General features: G+C 51.0%; 1 protein-coding gene and 1 pseudogene across 1 annotated transcript in view; one reads left to right on the top strand and one right to left on the bottom strand.

Annotated features, from left to right (window-relative positions):
• The window catches only part of SMPD3 (sphingomyelin phosphodiesterase 3), an 83,814-nt gene that overhangs the window by 12,043 nt on the left and 50,886 nt on the right, over nt 1–20,885 (top strand). The window lies entirely within an intron of this gene.
• On the bottom strand, nt 13,018–20,797 carry LOC116644465 (annotated as a pseudogene).

Genomic DNA, 20,885 nt, shown 5'->3' with positions numbered 1-20,885 from the left:
GGATCAGAAAAGGATTGCACGTTTAATTGGACCAAACCATTGTAACCTATGTGTAGTGAGTGGAATTAGGAATTCATCAACATTCATTTAACAAAATTCATGTGTGTCTACTGTATACAAAGAGAAGCACAAAGTCCCCGCCCTTAAGTACTGCCTCCTGCAAGGACAAACGCGGACAGATAATGGCAGTGCAGCGAAGTAAGTGCTATGCTGGGGGCATGAGCAGAGAGTACTAGAAGCACAGAGGAGGAGCGACTAACTGACAGGGGCAAGGGGGGTGTGGTCACACACACACACACACGCTTTTGACCCAGATGTTAACACCTGAGTCAGAGGGTTTACACCAACACACATAGAAGTGTGGATATTTTGAGACACTGAAGAGAATTGGGATTGGCCTGTAGAGTGATCTTGGATATATCATCTACACCTCTGGAGCTCAGTTTACCCCTCTGGTCCTCCAAGGGCTTGGTAGTGGCCATCCTGACCATGTGGGCCTAGAGTGGCATGGAGATTAGAGTGATAACCTTGATCTCAGTGGCCAAGGCCTGGACTTGTCCTAGCCCCAAGGCCTCCTGGGAACCAGCTTGTCTGGACCCTCTTGATTCTGGCTGAAATGTTCCAAGGGATTCCAGAGGATCAGCTGAGATGCTGGTCCTGGAGACACTTCCCGTTTTTGAGGCGTCAGCCTTTAGTGTTCAGCGGAAGTGGTCTAGCTCTCCTAAGTCACTATTTGGCTTCCCGTCCATCTGCAGAAGCCAGGCCGGCCCCCTCACTCTACCCCGTATGCGCTGCCCTGTGCCCTTCCGGCAGGCCTGAGGCCACTGTTTGGAAAGCCTTGGCCTGGTCAGATGCAGGATCAGTGGTGGCAGGCCAGCCCCACCCCTGTCTCCAGGCCCTTCAAGAAGACAAAGCCCCGTAGTAATTATTTCACAATATACTCGCGTATCAAATCATCACATTGTACACCTTAAACTTGCATGTTATATGTCAATAATATCTCAATAAAGCTGGAAAAAAAGAAAGAAAAGAGAATCTTTGCTGGGCCTGTGTCTCCCTCTGGAGACCTTCTTCGGTCCTGGCAGGCAGTCCTCCCTAGCCAGCGCCACCCGGCCTTTCCCCTGTGTGTGGCTGGGGCAAGGCCTCCCCAGAACAGGCCCCTGTGTGTTGGGGACACAGAGGAGCAACTATCTTGCATAAATGAAAAAAATGCCAGAGTGTTTAATTTAAGCAAGTCGTTTAAAGCTTTTTAATTGCCCCATAGAGAGAGTTTTAATATACATTAGAGCAATACCTGGTTAAGAGAGTAGACAAATGGAAGCACTGAAAAAGCCCTCACTGAAATCTTAAAAAGTCTTAAAAAGCCTCTTTTCAAATAATTCATGTGCCCAGGAAATTTCATGCAGAGCCTATCAGGCTCAACCACGTCTCTAGGCCAGAGCCAAGACCCAGGCAGCTCCAGTCCCCCATCCACTCTCACTCTGGTCTTTAGCCCTGGGACCATCTCTCTGCAGAGAGCTCAGCCCTGCCAGCTGGGACCACGGCTGCTCAGGCTGCTTTTCTCAGTAAGGGCCAGCAGGCACCTCTTCCTGGGGGCTTCCGAAGGCAGTGGTGAGGACATTTCCTGCCTCGCCCCGTCACCATCCCCAAACACACCTACCCCCTGGCTGGGGCCTGGATGGTCCCTTTATCTTGCAGGAAGCACCACTGGGCACCTATGCAGGACTCCATTCCCAGAGTGAGCAAACAAAGAAAAAACTACAGAGGGCCTTTAAAACCATTCTGCAGAGGATGTTGCCTCCACCAAAAGGAGATGAGAAGGGGCCAGGCTGAGATAAGCAGAGCTGCTTAGAAACCGAACACAGAGACAAATCAAAAAACATTCATTGGAGGCAATAGAATGCAGATCAGTGGAGTGAGAATCAAGATGTCTCCCGTCCAAATCACTGCAGAAGATAAAAGAAATCATCTGCTATGGCGCAAAAGTCAGAAAAGAAAGGAAATCCAGAAAACATAAAACAAGATGACAGGAGGCTACCCAAAATGGTTCTGCAATAAAAGTGAGTCTTTAACATTCCCTTGTTACAAGACAAAGGCTCCCAGATTAAATAAATGCAAGAGACTCAGGTAAAATAAAACAACGCCAGGGTAGGCAAAGCTATACCAGTTAAATGCAAACAAAAGCAAAAGCATGAGCAGCTATATCAAGACAAAGCACAATTTTAAGGCAATAAGTAGCATCAGGCAGGATGAAAAGGGCAATTTTATATTCTTAGGAGCAACTGTGAAAGCATAACTGTTCTGAACTTTTGTACACTCGGGATTTTAGCATCAGGACACTTGAGGCGAAACCCACTGCTGTTGGAAATACGAGATGAAGACAGTTGTGGGCATAAATTTACGTGCTACTCGCAGTACCTGACCTGACATCTAGTAGCCAGAACATGTACAACAGCCGGAAGGAGTAATATTCTGAAGAGGACTGAGGCGAATGCTGAACTTTGTACCCGTGCGAATGATGTTTGCCATGTTTTAAAAGACCATCATAGATTGATACTTGGGATATAAATGTTAAATTGAGTACAGATTTATATATACAGTATAATTCTAATCACAACTTTAATAACCCTAAGCCACTGAAAAGCCACTGAAAGAAAATATACCAAAAGGTTGACATTTGGTGTGTTCAGAAAGGTTTGAAATTAGGTATTTAAAATTTCTTTCCGCTTTTTCTTCCCAGTGTTCTTTAATGATCATATAATATTCTATGAGTTTAAAAAAAGTGAACTGAAAAAAATAGTTTCAGACTCATCCCCATCACACAGGATTTATGATTTTGAAGATTTGGATAAAATTAACAAGAACAGGGGGCACCTGGTTGGCTCAGTCAGTTAAGCATCTGCCTTCAGCTCAGGTCATGATCCTGGGGTCCCGGGATCGAGCCCCACATCGGGCTCCCTGCTCAGCGGGAGGCCTGCTTCTCCCTCTCCCTCTGCCTGCTGCTCCCCCTGCTTGTGCTCTCTCTGTCAAATAAATAAATAAAATCTTTAAAAAAAAAAAATTAACAAGAACAGCGGACAGGAATCCCAGCAGGCCCCACACAGCCTGGGGCTCTTGGCCCCTCTAAACCCACCTGGTCACCTCAAAACCCTGGGGCACCTATGTCTTCCCAATTCCACTCCCATCTCTTCTACTGTGCCTTTATGACCCTTCCAACCTCCACTGACAGCTCAGCTGTGTTTTCCCCAAGACAGACCCTGGTCTCCTTGCTTTTCCCCCTCCACCCATGCCCCTGCTGACCTCACCTACTCTGGGAGAGGGATGCAGCTCCCCTCTATATGCCAAGGCCTCATGAATGCATCTCTAGCTCCAAATTCACCACAGAGTTTCAAGGGTGTACATCAGCCTGCAGACTGGATGTCAACCCAGATGCGGGGGCAGGCATGGTGGACATGCCTGCAGAGGAAACGGTCAGTGAAGCCCCTCCGAGCACAGGGCGCAGGGATTGAATGTGAAGCAAAGATGCCCCAAGGGGTAGTGATGAGAGCATGTAGAGCATCCACAGTCAGAGGTAAAAGAAGGTTTCCATGAAAGAATAAGATAAATCAGCACCTTGAGCATAGTTCTCTGTATGCCATTTGAAAGCAGAACCTACAGCTCTGATGTATGGGACGATGAATTAGGATTGTGGCGTAATCAAGAAAAACATCAAAGTCAAATTTAAAAACCAGGCCCAGACTGCCGTGGCCCCTGGAACGCTTACGTGGGATCCCTCAAATTCCCTTCTGCCCACCACACACATCCAGCTCCTGGCTCAGCGGACAGATCCGGCTCCACCACTGAAATTTGCTGGGCAGGAGCTTCTGGTCTGGCCTCCTGACTTTTTGGGGCAGAACAGAAAGTCTGTAAATACCCTCAAGTCTTTAATCTACCAGCAGAAAGAGTGAGGATGAGATCAGTTTCTTAGCCCACTGATGTGGTATGTTAATTTTAAGGTACAGTTTCTTTTGAAAATGACCAAAATAAACTTAACTACTAACCCTAAACATATATTCTTATCAATCTCAGCTCTAAGTACCTATTCTTTATGGGAAGTAAATTACTTTAAGAGAGCTTTCTAAAATTATTACATACAATTTCTCTTGCATTCCTAGGTCTGGGTTGCTCTCCAGTTACCCTTTTGTTTTCAAAGGCAAACATACATGAGACCACTCTTTGGAAACAGGGATTCATGAGATACTATGCAGCCACCTGGTTCTAGAGAAGAGGTAGGGCTAAGTCACCTGTAGCAAGTCACTTAACTCTCCTAATTTGCAAACTCCATAAATAAAGGGAAGAGAATCATACCTACCTTAAAATACTGTTGTAAAGAAAATCACGCTTCCCTATGTCAAGTGCCTAGTACAGTGTGTCTTGCAGTAGGAGCTCAGTAAATGTAGCAGTTATTCTCCTACCAAGTAGTGGTTTTTAGCCTCTGTGACCCCACTGCTGTGTGTGATGGACGTGAGTCATTCTGGGGAAAACTCCTGCATTTCCCACAGTTCCCAACCACACAGCTCTCCTTCCGCATCCTTTCCCCTCCCACTCAAGAAACATCCAAAGGCATATGACTAAAATTGAAGTGATAATAGGAAAAGCCCCTAGAACCTTTGCTTATTTGTTTTTTAAGGTAAATTAGTCCCAAAGTTGACTACTTTAGCATCAGTGGCAAATAAATGGGAACTCACCAATGTCTAAAAGACAAGTCCCAACTGTTTGAGAACCTAGTTTCTCAGAACCAGACATATTGTAACTTCCCTGGGACTCACAAGCCCTAACATCCCCCCTCAACCTGTGAGACCTGGAGGCCCTTCTCCTGGCCCCAGTCAGATTCTCAAGCACTTGGGTATCTAGGGCCACATTTTCTTACTTCCCCCACTCCCACCAAACCTCACCCTCTCTCTGGTACATTTCCTTGCCTTTAGCGGACAGTTAATAAATGTTTCATAAATAAATGTGTCTAAATTCTGGCCCTACTTTTGTGCCTCCCTGCACTGGCCCTAGCAAATGCGCATTATGAGCCATAGTCAGGTCAGGTGACCTGGCTTCCAGCAATAATGTGCACAGAAGGCAAATGATTAAATAATGCATGTCTATCCACTTGACACGACATTTTGCAGCCACTGGATATGATGCGCTCAAAGACTCAAAGGCCACATGGAGACACAGCTAACATTAACTGAATAAATAGACCATAAAGCGAGTGTCCTTGTCCAGCCATCACACACATGGACCCAGATCGAAGGGGAAGGCCGAAGAGAATTGATTGCTGTGAGAGGGGTGGGAATCTGCCTGATGTGTTTCTAAATTCTCTTCTATGTGGCTTGGTTTTTACAATGAACAGCAGGAGATGGTGGGGAAAGGCCCCAAGAATGGAAAGGAGTCCAGGGCTTCCTCATAGGCACATGGCCAAACTCAGTGCACTGAACTCAAAATGAAGGCTGAGGAGCTGAACTCGGGAAAGGATGCGGAAGCCAGAGTCCACTCAGGAACAAAATGTGGACTTGACCCAAAATAGCGGTCGTGCTCAGCCTCAGAGTCTGAATTAATCCTCTTCTTAGTTTATTGACATCTATGAAATTGATTCTCTCCACAGAATCACAACCCGTGGCCCTGGCATTGCAGTTGATAAAAAGCATGACTGGGGAGGCAGTAGGAAGCATCTGTACCAAATATTCACAGAGGCCCAGCGTGGGCTCTGCTCAGACTCAGGTGTTCTCTCCGGAAAATGTTCTCAGGCATCCCTGGGAAGAATGAGGAAGGGGAAAGGGAGAGGGACAGGTGGGGGAGGAGGGCCTAGGCAGCTTCTGCTGCTCTCAAGTCAAAGTTGACCTCAAGGGTCACCTCCTCTACACTCAAACTGGAAGCATGGCCCCACTTTAGCTTCCTTTCCTCACTGCAGACCCGGACATTACTCCCCTCTCCTAAGACAGGGCCCACTGCTTGGTCCAGAGAACTGTTTCCCCTTCATTTGGAAAAGAAGAGGGAACGGCATAGCCCAGAAGGCTCATAGAGACTCACTGCTGACAAGGATAACCAGGCCAGGCCAGTGTCGGCCCTGGGCTCCTCCCCACCTGGGCTAACCTGACTGTGTTACACTGCAGGCCAGGGAAGAAGGGCCGGTGGTGCCCATCACATGTACCTCAAGCTCCCTTCTCCCGCCCCAAGCTCTTGTTGAGAGCGGAAACCACTGCTCTCCTAGAGTCAATGTAGTAGCCTTGAGGCCCGGTGTCCTCCAACCTACCCAAGTCCTTCTCAGGAAATCCAGCCCTACACCAATGGTTGCCGGAGCAGTCAAAGCTCCCTGGTCACTGGCCACAGAGGCCTCCTTGTTTTTCAGAACAACACTGCCCGAGCACAGAGCACGAACCAGTCCTCATACAGCTCGGACTGGCTCTGGAAGCCCTGATTACAACGAGCCTTACTTGGAGTATGGGAGCTGGCAGACAGATTGCCTGGGCTGAGCCCCGTGTCTGACAGGAAAGCAGATAGGCCTTGACTTTGTCCACGTTTGAATCCAGGTCATCAGTAATCCAGCCTTAGGGTTTCCACGCACCCTACCTCAGAGTACCTGGTGGGCCAGGACCAACGCCAGATTCATAACACAACAATGACCCAGACCCTCACCCATGTCTGCTTCCCCAAAAGTGCAGCCTTCAGAGAGAGGTAGTCACCCAGGAGCAGCGCCCAGGGCAGCCAGGTTTGGTTATACCACTGAGCCTCCTCCCCGGCTCAGCCGGGTTGGCCTGCCTCCAGCCAGAGCCGCCACCGTGCGCTGGGACTTGTGATGCACAGTAGTTCCCAGAACCGAGAACCTGATGGATTATGGCGTCTTCTGGGCTCTCTGCACACACCACGGCATGGCCATCGGTGGCCATATATGCCTTTCTCTTCCAGGCAGGGACCAAGTATGACCCCTTATCCCAAGTCCAGGCTCAGGCGCAGATGGAGGGCTCTGTGATGTGGGACCACAGGAACTGCCTCTTGCAAACCTCCCAAGCTTACTCTTTCTTCTCCTTCCAGAATCAGAAGGGAAAAGAAGGGATTAGATATCCCACTTCACAGCATGACTTCCTGGAAAGGCCCTTTCTCCCTATGACCAGTTCTGCTATCCACCTCCTGCCCTTTTGAAGTCTGGCCTCAAGACAGGAGGACAAGAGGGTAAAACCACCCTCTCCTTTGAAAGCCCAAGGCAAGAAGCCTCCTCTGGAGCAAGTTGTCCAGGCCCTTCTGCTTCTGCGCCTGCTCCCCCACATCTGCAGGGCGGGTGGTGGCAATGGGCTGAAGGGTGCTTTCAATTTGCAAACTGAGGGAGAGTAGCTGTTTGAGGTTCCAGGCAGCCTGTGCGACCATCGTATTCGAACTGTGGCCTCCAATGCCCCCGTCAGGGACCAGTCCTTCATCTTTCTGATCTCAGTTTATTGCCCTCAGCTTCCTAATGTCTTTTTCCATGGCCAGATCTTCTCGGGCAATGCTCACAGAAGCAAAGGGCCTTCAGGCTGGAAAATCATGGGCCGTTAGCCGCTATAAGTGGAGTCAAGTGCTTTTGTCTCCACGGTGATGTTTGTTTTCCTGCTCCCAGGATGAGGCAGAGGCTGCTTGGATGCTCCAAGGCAAACGAGAAGTAGGAAGCAGACAAAAGCAGTCACAAGCTCACAGGAAGTCGAGGGCATCCAGCAGAGGGACAGGAAGGTGCTTCCTTTGGGGCAGGCCCATTTACTGGCATTGAGGTCTTTCTCTGAAGACGTGTTTCCTTTGCATTTCTGGGGCTGTAGCACAGGGAACTAGGGACGAGGTCCTCAGGTGAACCCCTCTTATACCTGCTCCCGCTCTCCAAGCTCCATCTCTCCCCTCTGCCCTACACACTCCTTCCCTCCTTCCTTTGTCTGATTTCATGTCTCAGCTCCCAAATGTAGAGGGGGCTGCACAGAGCTCACGCACTGAGGCCCGAGCACACAGTGTGTCGGGGTCCCCCAGTTATTTTGGGCTCCCTGTCCTGTTCCTATGACTCAAAGGCAAGAGTTGCACATATCCTGACCCAGAGTCGTCCTGTTGGTTTCTGCCCATAGCACTAGGTCTGGTACGGTCCAGTAATAGCCACCAGCCACATGTGGCTAAGTTAAATAAAATTTAAAATCTAGTTTCTCAGTCACACTAGCCACAATTCAAGTTCTCTATAGTCATGTGTGTCTTGTGGCTACCATATTGGACAACAGATACAGAACATTTCCATCACTGCAGAGAGTTCTAGTGAACAGCGCTGCCCAGGGCCTCAAGGTATTTCAGGGTCCTGACATCTTCACTGAATGCATTCACTATTTTTCCAGGCTCTTCTCTGTCACCTACAAGTTTGGTGACCACAGAGAAGTAGGAAGACCATCTTTGTTTAGATCCAACAGACCTGAGCTTAAATCTCTGATTAAAACCTAGGAGCTGGGTGCCTGGGTGGCTCAGTCGTTAAGCGTCTGCCTTCGGCTCAGGTCATGATCCCAGGGTCCTGGGATCGAGTCCCACATCGGGCTCCCTGCTTGGCAGGAGGCCTGCTTCTCCCTCTCCCACTCCCCCTGCTTGTGTTCCTACTCTCGCTCGCTCTCTGTCAAATAAATAAATAAAATCTTTTTAAAAAAAATAAAACCGGGGCGCCTGGGTGGCTCAGTTGGTTAAGCAACTGCCTTCAGCTCAGGTCGTGATCCTGGAGTCCCAGGATCAAGTCCCACATCAGGCTCCCCGCTCAGTGGGGAGTCTACTTCTCCCTCTGACCCTCTCCCCTCTCATGCTCTCTCTCACTCTCTCTCTCTCAAATAAATAAATAAAATCTTTAAAAAAATAAAAAAAATTAAAAAATAAATAAAACCTAGGAGTTGAGTGTCCCTAGGATGGTCCAGCTTCCTCATCTGTAAAATGGGAATAATCCTATCAACCTAAGTAGATTGATGGCAGGATTCACTGGGCAAATGTAAAGTTCCTGGCAGAGCAGCAGCCCATAAATGCAGTTATGGGTCTTGTTATTGATAAACTGTCAAACAGCATAGGCTTGAGGTCTGGGTCCGTGTGAGAGATTAAATGCACGCCCATGGTCAGGACTGGAAAATGAGTACAGTGACAGAAATAGCAACGAGAAGTGGAGATTGGCCCCTCGGCCTCTTGGGGATATTTCTATTTTTGGTGCTAGTTCCTTGCCAAATGGATTTTAAATCAATTGTTAAGGGCTTTTCATTGCTTCACAGTTTTATGAAACATGTCTCTCTCTCGGATATTTAGTAACTACCACTGGAAAGCCCTGTCCGTGAGTCACTTCTACAAGAGCCAAACAGTAGTGGGGAGCTGCTAGGCCAGCCGGGGTCAGCTTGAGGTCACCATCCGGAGACCCAGAGGAATGGCGTTGTATGGTCATGAACTGGTTATTTGCATGACCTTGGCCGGCCGGCTTACCACCCTTTGTTTCCTCTTCTTCCAGGGCCCCATCCCCATAATGACATAATGAATGGGGTTGTCAAAGATCAAATGAGGTTATTGAATCAACAGTCATTTCTTTGTGGGTGCACCTGTGTCTGGCACTCATGGGGCCTGGTTCTGCGTGAAACCTTAGTACATGACCAGCAAACATGTTGACTGGATGGCTGATCATATAAAGATCCTATTGAGAACAATCCTACGCAGTTTGCAAAACTGGGGCAGGATTATTAATAGTGCAAGAGATAAGACAGTCTAGAATAGAACCTCTACTCTATTTTCACCTTTGTTCTACTCTTTGAAGTTTATCTTCCTTGAGGAAAACCTGGCCCACTATGAAGACCACGGGCCTCTGTTTCCTTTTTGGTCCAACTCGCTCACTCAGCACCCCTCTGAGCACCCTTCACCTGCCAGGCTCTGTGCTAAGCATACGTCATCGTCCTCAGGGAAACGTGTGTGCTGGCTTCCCTGCAGCATAGCACAGGAGAGGAAGACTGGCAAACCCAGGTGCCTCCCTCCTGGGTGGTGTATAGCTCCCTAGCTCCCTCTCTCTCCGCGCTGCTCCTTGTTCTCCAGATCCCCACGACTCAGCACCAGCCTGGGCTGGGCCTTGGCCAGATACAGAGTATCCACCAGCCTCCCAGTGTCTAGGTTCACCCATCCTCATCCTCTTGCAGCTCTAACAACAATCCGAAGAGCTTAGGATTGGATGCTTTCCGTGGGGCCTCCACCTTTCTGCCTCTGCCCTCCTTTCTTCCCATCCCACATCTGCTCCAGTGGCCAGCAGAGCTACTCTGAATCCTCCCTAGGGACGTCCTGCTCCCCATGGCATCCAGTGGAGTTTGCCCCCCACTCATGCCATATGCTTCAGGAGCCAAAGACGCTCTTAGAGAGCTGAGGAAGCTGGACCCCTTCCCTTTTTCTGGGGTAAACCCAGCCACTGACTCTTCATATGGAATCTTCTAACCTTCTGGTTGGAGGAGACCTTCTTGACATACAGGGCTCCTGCCCGTGATGCCTCTACCCCAAACAGCCTACTTCTTTTGAATAGGAGAGGTCCTCTCTCATCAGTTCCAGCCTTGGTCCTTGGTCACCTCGACCTCTTACCAGCTCACTCTGGGCCATGTCCACCCTCAGTGTGGGCTCCCCACCCCCTCCTGTGGCTTCTAGATGCTCCCTCTCCCAGTCCGGCTCTGCTGGATGGCATTACCCCAGTGGCTCCTGCAACACCCCCAGAGGCACTGCTGGGCTCCGGAGCCACCCACAGCAGCCTCCAGGACGTGTTCTGTGCCAGTCTGTTCTTCCGGACTCAGAGCTGCCCACAGAGCCTGGAAGAGCACCAAGCTTAGGCAATACTGGCTAGTGGGTGAACAATGGGGTGGGCCAAGGCCCCACGTCCAGGCCTGAAGCAGAGGTCTTGGGTGCAAGAAAAAGACCCCTGAGCAGATAGACCCAACCGAGTTTGCTGGTGGACTCCCTGTGGTATGCCGGAAAAAGCCCTCGGCCTCACAGAGCAAGGTCACAGAATAGGGGTGAACAGGGTGATCTTTGAGCTCCCTTCTGGGTCATAAGGAAGGCCAGGAGGAGGCAGGAAAAGCTGGGTCAAAATCCTGGCTGACAACTAACTTGACATGTCATCTCTCTGAGCCTCCGTTTCCTCAAATGCAAAATGGGATGATACCAGTATCTGACTCAGGTTGCTGTGAAGACCCACACATCGAGGTGAAAATGACCCCGAAGCCCCCTGAGGACTGTGTGACTGTTCACAATCTTAACTAAAATCCTATAAACCAGGGCAGGACTGTACAATGTACAATGGTTAAAGAAACTTCCTTTTCCAGGAGAATCCGACATTTTAAGTGGAAAGGGGCCTCACTGTCCACCAGGAGCCTGTGCAGCCCTGCCCCTCCCGGCTCCACCCCCCCTTTCTGTGGCAGATCCACGTGGAGGAGGCGGGACCTTCACCCTCCATTCCCTGGAGGTTAAACTGAGACCACATAAGGAGCAATTTGCAGTCACCTCAGCTCTGTGGCCAAGGAGACAGTTCCCTCCCCTTTCTCCCCAAATCTGCAGCAACTGGCAAACTACAACAGAAACCCTCAGTAGGAGGTGGAATGCCTCATCTCTGGTTGGCCCCTCACCACAGACCCCCAGCAGCTGGGGCTCACACTTTGGTAACATTAGCAAAATGCTGCTTTTCCTCCTTGGAGCACTTGCCTGTCCTCTGCCTCCCACACCCTTCCAGCCCCTTTCAGGGGGGCTCTCCCTCTGTCTTGCCCAAGCACCTCACCCTGGTCACAGCTCCAATGACCACCAGGCCCAGGGTCTATGGCTTCCCCAGTCCAGGGCAAGGAAAGAGGTTAATTCTGAAACCGTGAGGGCCTCTGCAGAATCAAAATAAACCTTTTCCTCTGCCCAGAATAAATTGTGCCTCCTACTGAGGATTTCTGTTGGAGTTGGAGGACGCCTAGGATTATCTTACAGTTACTTATCTTACAGTTTTGGACGTCAGAAGCCCAAGATCAATTTCGCTGAGCTAAAATCCAAGTGTCGCCAGGTTGGAGTTCCTCTGGAAGCTCTAGGGGAGAATCCATTTCCTTGCTTTTTCTAACATCCAGGGGTTGCCTGAATTCCTTGGCTTGTGGTGCCTTCCTCCATCTTCAAAGTGTTTCACTTTCTGCTTCTACTGCAATCCCCTTCTTCCCTTTGGCGTTCTTGCCTCCCTCTTATAAGGCCTGCTGGGATTACACTGGGCCCACCTGGATAACCTAAGATAAGCTCCCCAGTTCAGAACCCTTAGGTTAATCACATCTGCGGAGTTCCTTTTCCCCCAGGTTCTAGGGATTAGGGCACGGACCTTTGTCAGGGGCTGCTATTCAGCCTACCGCTGGCAGGTCACTTAACCCCAGAGCCTTGGTGTCCTCAGCCAAGTGGGGAACAAAAGCCCACCCCCACCCCCGACTCTTGTGTGGATCAAACCCAGTGGTGCCTCGGAATGTCCATGGCCCAGGAATGGAGGCTGAGCTCTGAGTGTGAGGCCTCACTCCCTGGTCAAGCTCGAAAGGATGGTGCTTGGGAAATTACAGTGAAGGAAGTAGGGTTGGGGCTCGGCTGTTCTACCTGACATGGTGTCTCTGGGGCAGCTGGTTTGCACTAACATTGCCGAGTAGATCACAAGTTTACTAAGCCCGGGGCCAGACATAGAGGGCACATATGCCCGGTGGAGTGGATCTGATGGCCAGGAGCTTCATCTAGGTCTCCTCCTCCTCCCTCATCCTCACCTCCAGGTAGTCACCCAGCCCTGTCGATCTTTTTTTTTTTTTTTTTTTTTTTAACAATCACACAAGGAAGCATTTATTTGAGATTTAACATGAAATCATACAAATAAAATTTGTATAAACACAAATCCACATCGAGCCATAACACAGCAGAAGACAAAATAAAAACAAAGAAAACTAATCGGCGGCTATGTACAGTTGCACACAGCTGTGTCTTGTACGCTAGAAAGTCTTTTACAAAATAATCATCTCAGATCAACAGAAGACCAATCTTCAATGTCGTCCTGCAAGATGGGTTAACTTCAGCAATCTCCTCCTGTTTTCTCCAACGTCCTCCTTCAGTATGGCTGGTAATTGTTTTGGCGATCGCCACCCCGTCGGGCCGCCTCGCCGTAAGTGCTCTGTTGGCCAGTGGAGCCCGCATATCGCCGTCCGTACCCCGTATAATCACGGCCGCCGTAGCCACTGCAGTTTTGATCACCACATACGCACTACTGTCATTTCCATATCCTTGATCATCATAGTTATTAAATCCTTGGTTCCAGTTTGGGCCCTGACCTCGTCCACGACCCCTAGTACCAGCTCGTCCACCGGCTGCAGCACCTCTTCCTCCTTTTCGTTGTTGCTGTTGCCGTCTGTATACCCCTTCGGGTTGTGCAACTTTGATTTCACACTTCCCAGAACCGATTTGATGATATCTGCTTTCTAACAGTTTCTTTACCGGCTCTTCGTCTGTATATGTGATAAAACAAAATCCTCTTCTTTCATTTGTTTTTGTATCCATGGGAAGTTTCAATATTTTCGATCTCTCCAAAGGCTCCAAAATATTCTTTAATTTGTTCTTCAGAAGTATCTGGGCTCAATCCACCCACAAAAACCTTTTTGGGGGGGTTCTTTCCCTTTTAAAGCTTTGACCCTTTTGGGGTCTATCAATTTACCATCCAATCTGTGTTCTTTCAGTTCCAAAACCTTATCAACACTAGCAGCATCTTTGAAAAGCACAAATCCAAATCCTCTTGATCTTCCAGTCACTGGATCTGTTTTAATTGTACAGTCTACAACTTCCCCAGGTCGAGACAAATATTCAGTCAGATCTTTCTTGCTTGTATCCCAGCTCAAGCCTCCAATAAACATTTTACCGTCATCCTGCTGATTCTTGCTCGTGGTGATCTTGGATCCCTCTGCGAATTCCTCTGTTGCTGTACTCGTTCATGTCCTCCATGGTGGCGGAGCTGTCGGCTGGGGGTGCTGGCGCTCAGTGCGGGCCGCGGCAGGAGCGGCGGCGGAGCGTTTTATCTGTCCATCTCCTTTCTAAATGCCCCTCAAGCCCCTTCTCTCCACCCCACTGCCGTGCCCAAGCGGATCTCCATCCATACTCCCCTGGCTCATTGGCGTAGTCAGTGGCCCCACAGCCTGCTGCCTCCCCCCCCACCTCATATACATATCTCCCTGAATTTTCATCTCAGAACACAAATCTGAGCATGTCTTCTTCACCCCCAGTTAAGCGGGCTCTTTGCAACTCCCGATGAGCTGCAGGCTGTCGGAACCACAGGAAGCAGGTGGCGATGTGTGCGGGCAGAGCTGGGGATGGGAGGGAAGCAGATAAGCGATAGGGGCTGGGGGGTGCCGTGCAGCTGGGACAGCAGGGACGGGCCTGATCCCAAAGGCCCCAGGTGCAGGTGCCGTAGGCTCTGATATGCTGACGGGTGCAGGCCTGAGCTCCATTAGCTCCTAGTTAGCTTTGGTGGACCAGTGGTTGGCCACTGGGCAGGGCCCAGCCACGGAGCTGTTGGCGGGCTCCTAACTTGAATGAGAAATGGCTTCTGAGGGTCAGTTATTCTTTCAAGGTCTGGAAAGACAAGTGAGGAAATCTTTTCTCTGCAAATGATTTTAGCCAAACCGCCGGGATGAGGAATGCCCCCAGGGGCCTGGCAGAGCCGAAGGCCATGGCTTGCCAGGGCAGTGATTTGGTTTCTGTCTGCATTAGCTAAAGACATGTAAAGTGGATTCAGCGCACCCCCCCAACCTGAGCCACCACCATGAAGCTTAATTAATGCTTGCAAAGTGCTCTGAGGCCTCAGCTGAGAGGCCTCACCCGAACGCAGACTACCCTTATTAATCACTGCCACAGCACCGAGTGGGGTGGCCTGTGGGTAGCTGCCTCCATGCACCATGATTTTGAAGAGCGGCCCTCATCAGCTGGCTCCAAAGCAGCTTAGCTGGAGGAGGCGGCCGGGCAGGAGCCACTCCACCCACCGGGCTGTTATCTCCGTGCTCTAAGGAGAGGGGATAAAACTCCCACCCTGCCGAGCAGGGATAATGGGAGGCCTGCCAGGTAATGGCGAAGCATCTTGTTAAATCCTGGGGGCCTAGGCTGTGCGGCCTTGCCAGGGCGAGCCAGGTGGAGGAGCGTGCTGACTCTGCATCAGGCTGGGTGTCTTGGGGCAAGTCCCTCAACCTCTCTGAGCCTCAGTTTCCTCATCTGCACAGCAGAATAATAATCATCACACCCTCTGCCTTATAGGATTGTCAGATTCAAATGACAGAGCACGTGAAAAGGCCTCTTGGCTACAGTAATGAAATCCAGGGTAAGAATAGTAATACTAATAGTGATAGCTGGTAAGGACACACCACATGGCAGGCATTCCCCTAGTGAGCTACACTGAGCCCCATATTATAGACAAGGAAGAAGCAGCAGCACAAAGAAGTCCAGTGACCTCCAGTTTCCCATAGCTAGTGAAAAATGGAGCCAGGAAATGGGCCCAGGGCAGGCTAGCTCCAAAGTCTGTTCTGCCCTCCCCTCTCGGATGCTGCCTTTATCAGCATAGCCATTATACTCATTTTAGGAACAAGACTGTGTGCTTCACTACGATCATCATCGCCATTGGGGTAAACAGACCAGCCCGTGCTTGGAAACTGGACCCCGAGGCTTCTGTGCTCTGTTGGGCAAGGGGTATGGGAGTCTCTGGTCTTCTTTGATCTTTTGTCTTCCATAGGGAGGGAAGAAAATGTTATGGAGATAGAGGTGAAGTGCGTGGGTTTTCTCACTCAACAAAACTCTGGAGGTGCAAGGAAATGTGTAGGCAACAGATTTGTAGGGAGAATTGTCAATAGATGCTGAGGAAGAGTGAAAACTGCAGGCTCCCACCCCCTTCCTCAGGTTAGGCAGTGAGGGGGACATTGTCCCCACATGCGACAGGCTAGGGGCTGCCTGTGGGTGACAGAGCAGGAGGTCTCTGGTCCCCCAGGCACTGACTGTCCCTCTTACACTGGCTGATCCCACAAAGGAAGGCTCCCGAGGCTGATTAATGTGCTCCGCAAATCCCTGCAAGGGGCTCAAGAGCCACCGCCTGTGAGCCTCTCCCTGTCTTGGTGGCCACAGCAGCTCTGAGGCAGCTTCCGCCCAGCGGTGTGGCCCCGGGTCCCTCAGCCCTCCAGGACTAAACAGCCCAGCCAGACGCATGCTCTGCCCCCGAACCTCCCTTCACTTCTTTGCTCCTCTCCCCCTTTCCTGAGGCCCACCCCTACAGACCATACCGGGGCCTGCTCTGTGCCCAGCTGTGCCCTCACGCGACCCTCCCTCCGTCCTGCCTTCATGCTACCCCCCACTCGCCGCCCCCCGCCAAGAGGATGCACTCCAGAGGCCAGTTCTAGAGCAGGTACAGGGATGGCTCCCTGCTCCCGACTCTCTTCATCCCCCAGAAAGACAAGGAACTCCAGTGGTACACCCATCTTTGGATGAGCTCAAAACCAAAGTTCAAGCCCAGGCGCCATTTATGAGGGGACAGAGCCAGGGGCAGGTTGACTATAGAAATGGACAAAAGAAAGGCTTTTCTAAGCCACCTGCCCTTTGAAATGGGCTTTTCTGTCCCAATATGGGTTCTAAACAGGTTTGCAAGGTAACGGGCAGCATATGGAGTGCCAGCGTGCGCTGAAATGCATAAAACCTCCTCAGCTGCCTGGAGGGGACGCGACGCTGTAACAGGGGTGCTATTCCGCTCCTTCCGCACTTGCCTTCGGGGAACGTGGCCCTCCCGGGAAAGTGAGTCTCTCACCCTAGGCAAGATCACAGCTTTAAAAAATTTAGTGCAATTCTTTTTATATCAGATGGTTATATTTAAAGTAGCCAAAGGCCTAGATTTACATCGTCTTGGTTAAATTACTCATCACCGATCTCTCGTCTACAAACTTTTTTTCATTTTCTGAAGGCTCGGTTTGCATAAAGAGTTTGAGTTTTCGTTTTCCTCCAGCCAAGTATGTGCTCATTTATGTCATGGGCATTTTAATTGTGTTTCCACCTGCCTGGATTAACAATCAGCAAACATCCCCACTGGTCCCTCTGCCGGCCCATACAGTCTGCCATGAGGTGCGGGGGCCTGGGTGGGCGCCTTTCTCCCATTAGAAAGTAAAACCCAATAGGCCAGAAACGCATCCTGGCTGACAGCCAGCACGTGCCAGGAAGGAAGAAGTTCCGACCCAACACATGGTAGGGCAGAGTCATGAGAGCAGCAGGATGTTATAAAAAATTGTTATTAATGTCTACCATTTATTGAGCCCTTGATACACACCAGCCACGTGCTTACTGTGTGTATCTTCAAAATAATTCTGTGATGCAGGCATCAGGCCCACTCCCTGGCTGAAAAAACTCTGGTTTAGAGAAGTTGTGACTTGGCAAATGTCCCAGAGCTGGTAACTGGCAGCCGGGTCTCTCTGACAACACACCCCTACGGCTGCCTGTGTTTACTCATTTGTAGCCCACCTCATCCCAAACACTCTGAGGCAGCTCAGAGGAAGCTGGGTGATACAGCAAAACACCACAAATCACCATAGTGAGAGAAGTACTTTAAGGGGACTCAGAAGGCAACAGGGTGTCATGTAACACATGAACCTCACTCAGGGCTCTGAGCTTCCTAGCAGCCAAAGCAAAGAAAGGCCACTCTCTTCCCCCCAGTTACTGGTGTTGGTAGCATAAACACAAATCAAACACAGACCTAAGGCCCAACTTTTCCTAAGTTCAAGTCCAAAAACAAACAAATGCCTCCCAGGTGACCTCTCAGGGAGGCTGGAGTGTACCAAAGGCGTGTAACAATAGAGCAGTCGAGGCATCTCAGCAGAGCAGGTGCCAGGGTGGCGCTGGAGGCGTGGGCACGGGGAGGGGAGCGGAGGGGAGGGACGGGAGGGGCCGTGGGCCAGCCCAGCCTCTCTCTCTGCTAGGCCATGGCAGCTTAGACTGGGGAACCCAATTTCTGTGCAGATTTGATAGTTCAAGGAAAGGAAGAAGGAAGGATCGAGCAGAGAAAGTGAGCCAGACTCTGGTTGTATGAGGCCTCGGCATTTCGACAAGGAACTCAGGAGCTGAGATGGCCCCTCAGGGGTGCCCCAGTTGGAGGTCAAGGGGCCCAGCCTCAGTGCCTCCTCTCCATCAGCCAAGCACTGACCACAGGCCAGCCTCCAGGAGGGGCCTTAAACCTGAGTGCGGCAGCTCCCCTCGGCGGAGGGCGATTCCCAGGGAGGGACAAAGCTGTGAGAGCATCTGGGGGATGGACGTGTCAGCCCTGAAGATGGGGTCTAGGCAGAAACCACAGCAGCCACTACAAAGAGCCTTTGGGTGCAGTGTTTGTGACCGAGAACCCTCGTAGTCCGTGGGGAGCTTTCCAGCCACAGAGATCTTTTCTTTTTTTTTTTTTTAATTTGGAGAGTGAGAGTGTATGCACATGAGCAAGTTGGGGAGGGGCAGAGGGAGAGAATCTCAGACACACTCCCCACTGACCGTGGAGCCCAACACTGGGCTCCATCTCACCACCACGAGATCGTGACCTGAGCCAAAAATCACAAGTCAGGCGCTCAACTGACTGAGCCAGGCAGGCAGGCACCCCTCCAGCCCCAGAGCTCTTGTGGGGGCTGAAGCATCCTCCAAGGATACAGGCCTCCCACCTGGGCCTGGACAAGGCAGACACTAGGACCAGCCAAGACGGCCTTGGAACCTAGCCTTGGCCATGCCACACCGGGTAGACAGGGCTGGAGCCCCTGCTCCTGTTAGCAAGGGCAGCAGTAATTTCGGCCTGGAAACTTCAACGGCCACCTAAGGCACACCTACCTACACACACACACAACTTCAGAAACACAAGGTCCATCAAGCGCCTGGCTTTAGCAGTATTATTGCTTCCTGGTGAACCTGCCAAGGTAAACTGTCAGCTAAGCATACAAGGAGGAGGCAGAATGAGGGAACGAGTTGGGTGGTGCCTGTAAGAGGAAACCTGCCAGGGTTAGGAGAAAATGGCCTTGGCCTTCGACCCAGACTTTGCAGGTTGCCAGTGACGCGCTGGAGGAGAGTGTCAGGAGGGACCAGGAGCACACCCTGCTGGGAAGCCTGCAAGGGCTCGGGGAGGGAAGCGTGGGACCCGGAGTGTAGGCCTGGGACAGCTGGGGCTCTGAGGCCCAGGGAGCTCGAGACGGGGAGCAGGTGTGGAGGACAGAGCAGCCCCATGAGAATTTTCATTCCCTGACCTGGGCCCAGCAGGGGCCTGCTCCCCATGCAGTGGTGACAGAAGCCTGTCACTTTTCTTAATGGAGGCCTGGTCTCGGAGCCTCGCGGAAGGCAGGATCCCCGGCCCCATTCCGACTCCGTTTGGGTCTGCCTGGCCTCACCTAGCTACCCTGGCGCCCAGCGCAGGTGTGGTCAGTTCGAATCTGATGAGATGAACTCTTTAAATAGCTACCCTCATGGATAATCAATTATTTCAGAGCTTTAATACTAAATCAGGCCATTGGACACGTTTGGGGGGCACAACTGCTATATCTGAGCCAAAAACTGCCCTTTCTCTTTCACTTTGCAAAGCAGACATGTCATGTTAAATCCCTAATGGTCTAAGACAGGTCTCTTGTGACCTAAAAAAGAAAAAAAGCTAAAGAGGTAGACTCTCCAAGATTTGTATAGGTAATTTGTAGATCTTTTCAAAGCAGGCTCTTCATTTGAAGGGTATAAAGGATCACAAAATAGAACCTCTTCTGGCCGTTTAAAACAAGTGTCAGCTATAAATATTTCTTCAAGTCGGGATTAAAATAATATATACACAGTAGCCGTGGTCACACTTTTCAGGTGACCTACAGTTAAAAGGTCCTAGCAGGGAGAAAATTTAAGATGTGGATAAAGTTCCCGCTGACAGATCTCTTGGAAACCCCCAAGAAGCCCGCTCCAAAACTTCTAGCCAGGAAAACAAACCGTCCGCAAACCTGCAGAGCTGGCCGAAATCACAGCCGAGCCTCAGCCTTGCTGGTCAGCCTGGATCTCTCTCCCGTGTGCACAGGTTAACATGGGCGCGAGCCCGAAAGCAACCCTCCAGGCTGTGTCTCCCCCGCCGCAGACTCCCGGGGTCTCCCTGAGCCCCTGTTCTCCCAGACACCTCTCTGACCACTCCCTACGCTTCTCCACAGAGTCTGTTTCCTCGAACTCGAATGCCAGTGATTCCTGAAACTTCTCTTCCTCGCCCTCTTTGGGTCTCACCCTGTACTCGCCCCATGGGATCTCGTCCACTCATTGGCTTCAGCTACCAGTGTGCTGGCCTCATCCACTTTCCTATCTCTGGCTCGACTCTCTCCCTAACTGCACTTTTGAGTCCCATGCTCCAATGGACAGGGCCACCCGGATGTCCCTCCATCAGCTCAGTGGCTACCTGCCCAACTCTGACTCCTCACTGATGCCCAAATCCATACCACCCCTCCCCCATCTCATCTTCTCCTGAGGCATCACCATCCACCCAGGTGCCCAGGCCACGGGCCGGAGAGACCTCCTCCCAGGATCCCCTCTCCCCCAGCCCTCCGTGTGACAGCAATCCGTCCTCCAGATACAGCATGTCCTGTATCCCACCACCACGTCCCTGGGTGGCCAAGGCCACCCCCTGCCCGGCCATGCTGCCTCTGAACCCTTCCGCTCCCACAGCCGGGGTGACCTTTGTAGAACACAAATGAGACCTGTCACTCACCGGATCTGATGTCTGCAGGATCTGGCCGCAGCCGGGCTCCTTCATCTCCCGCCATGCCCCTGCTGGCCGGACCCAAGAGCGGTTGCTCCCCCTTCAGGTTTTTGCCCATGGCCGCGCCTTCTGTTCTACTTGG

This window comes from Phoca vitulina, unplaced genomic scaffold, assembly GCF_004348235.1.
Source record: "Phoca vitulina isolate PV1807 unplaced genomic scaffold, GSC_HSeal_1.0 scaffold30, whole genome shotgun sequence".
Lineage (NCBI taxonomy): Eukaryota > Metazoa > Chordata > Mammalia > Carnivora > Phocidae > Phoca > Phoca vitulina.
This window is presented reverse-complemented; position numbering and strand designations above follow the sequence as displayed.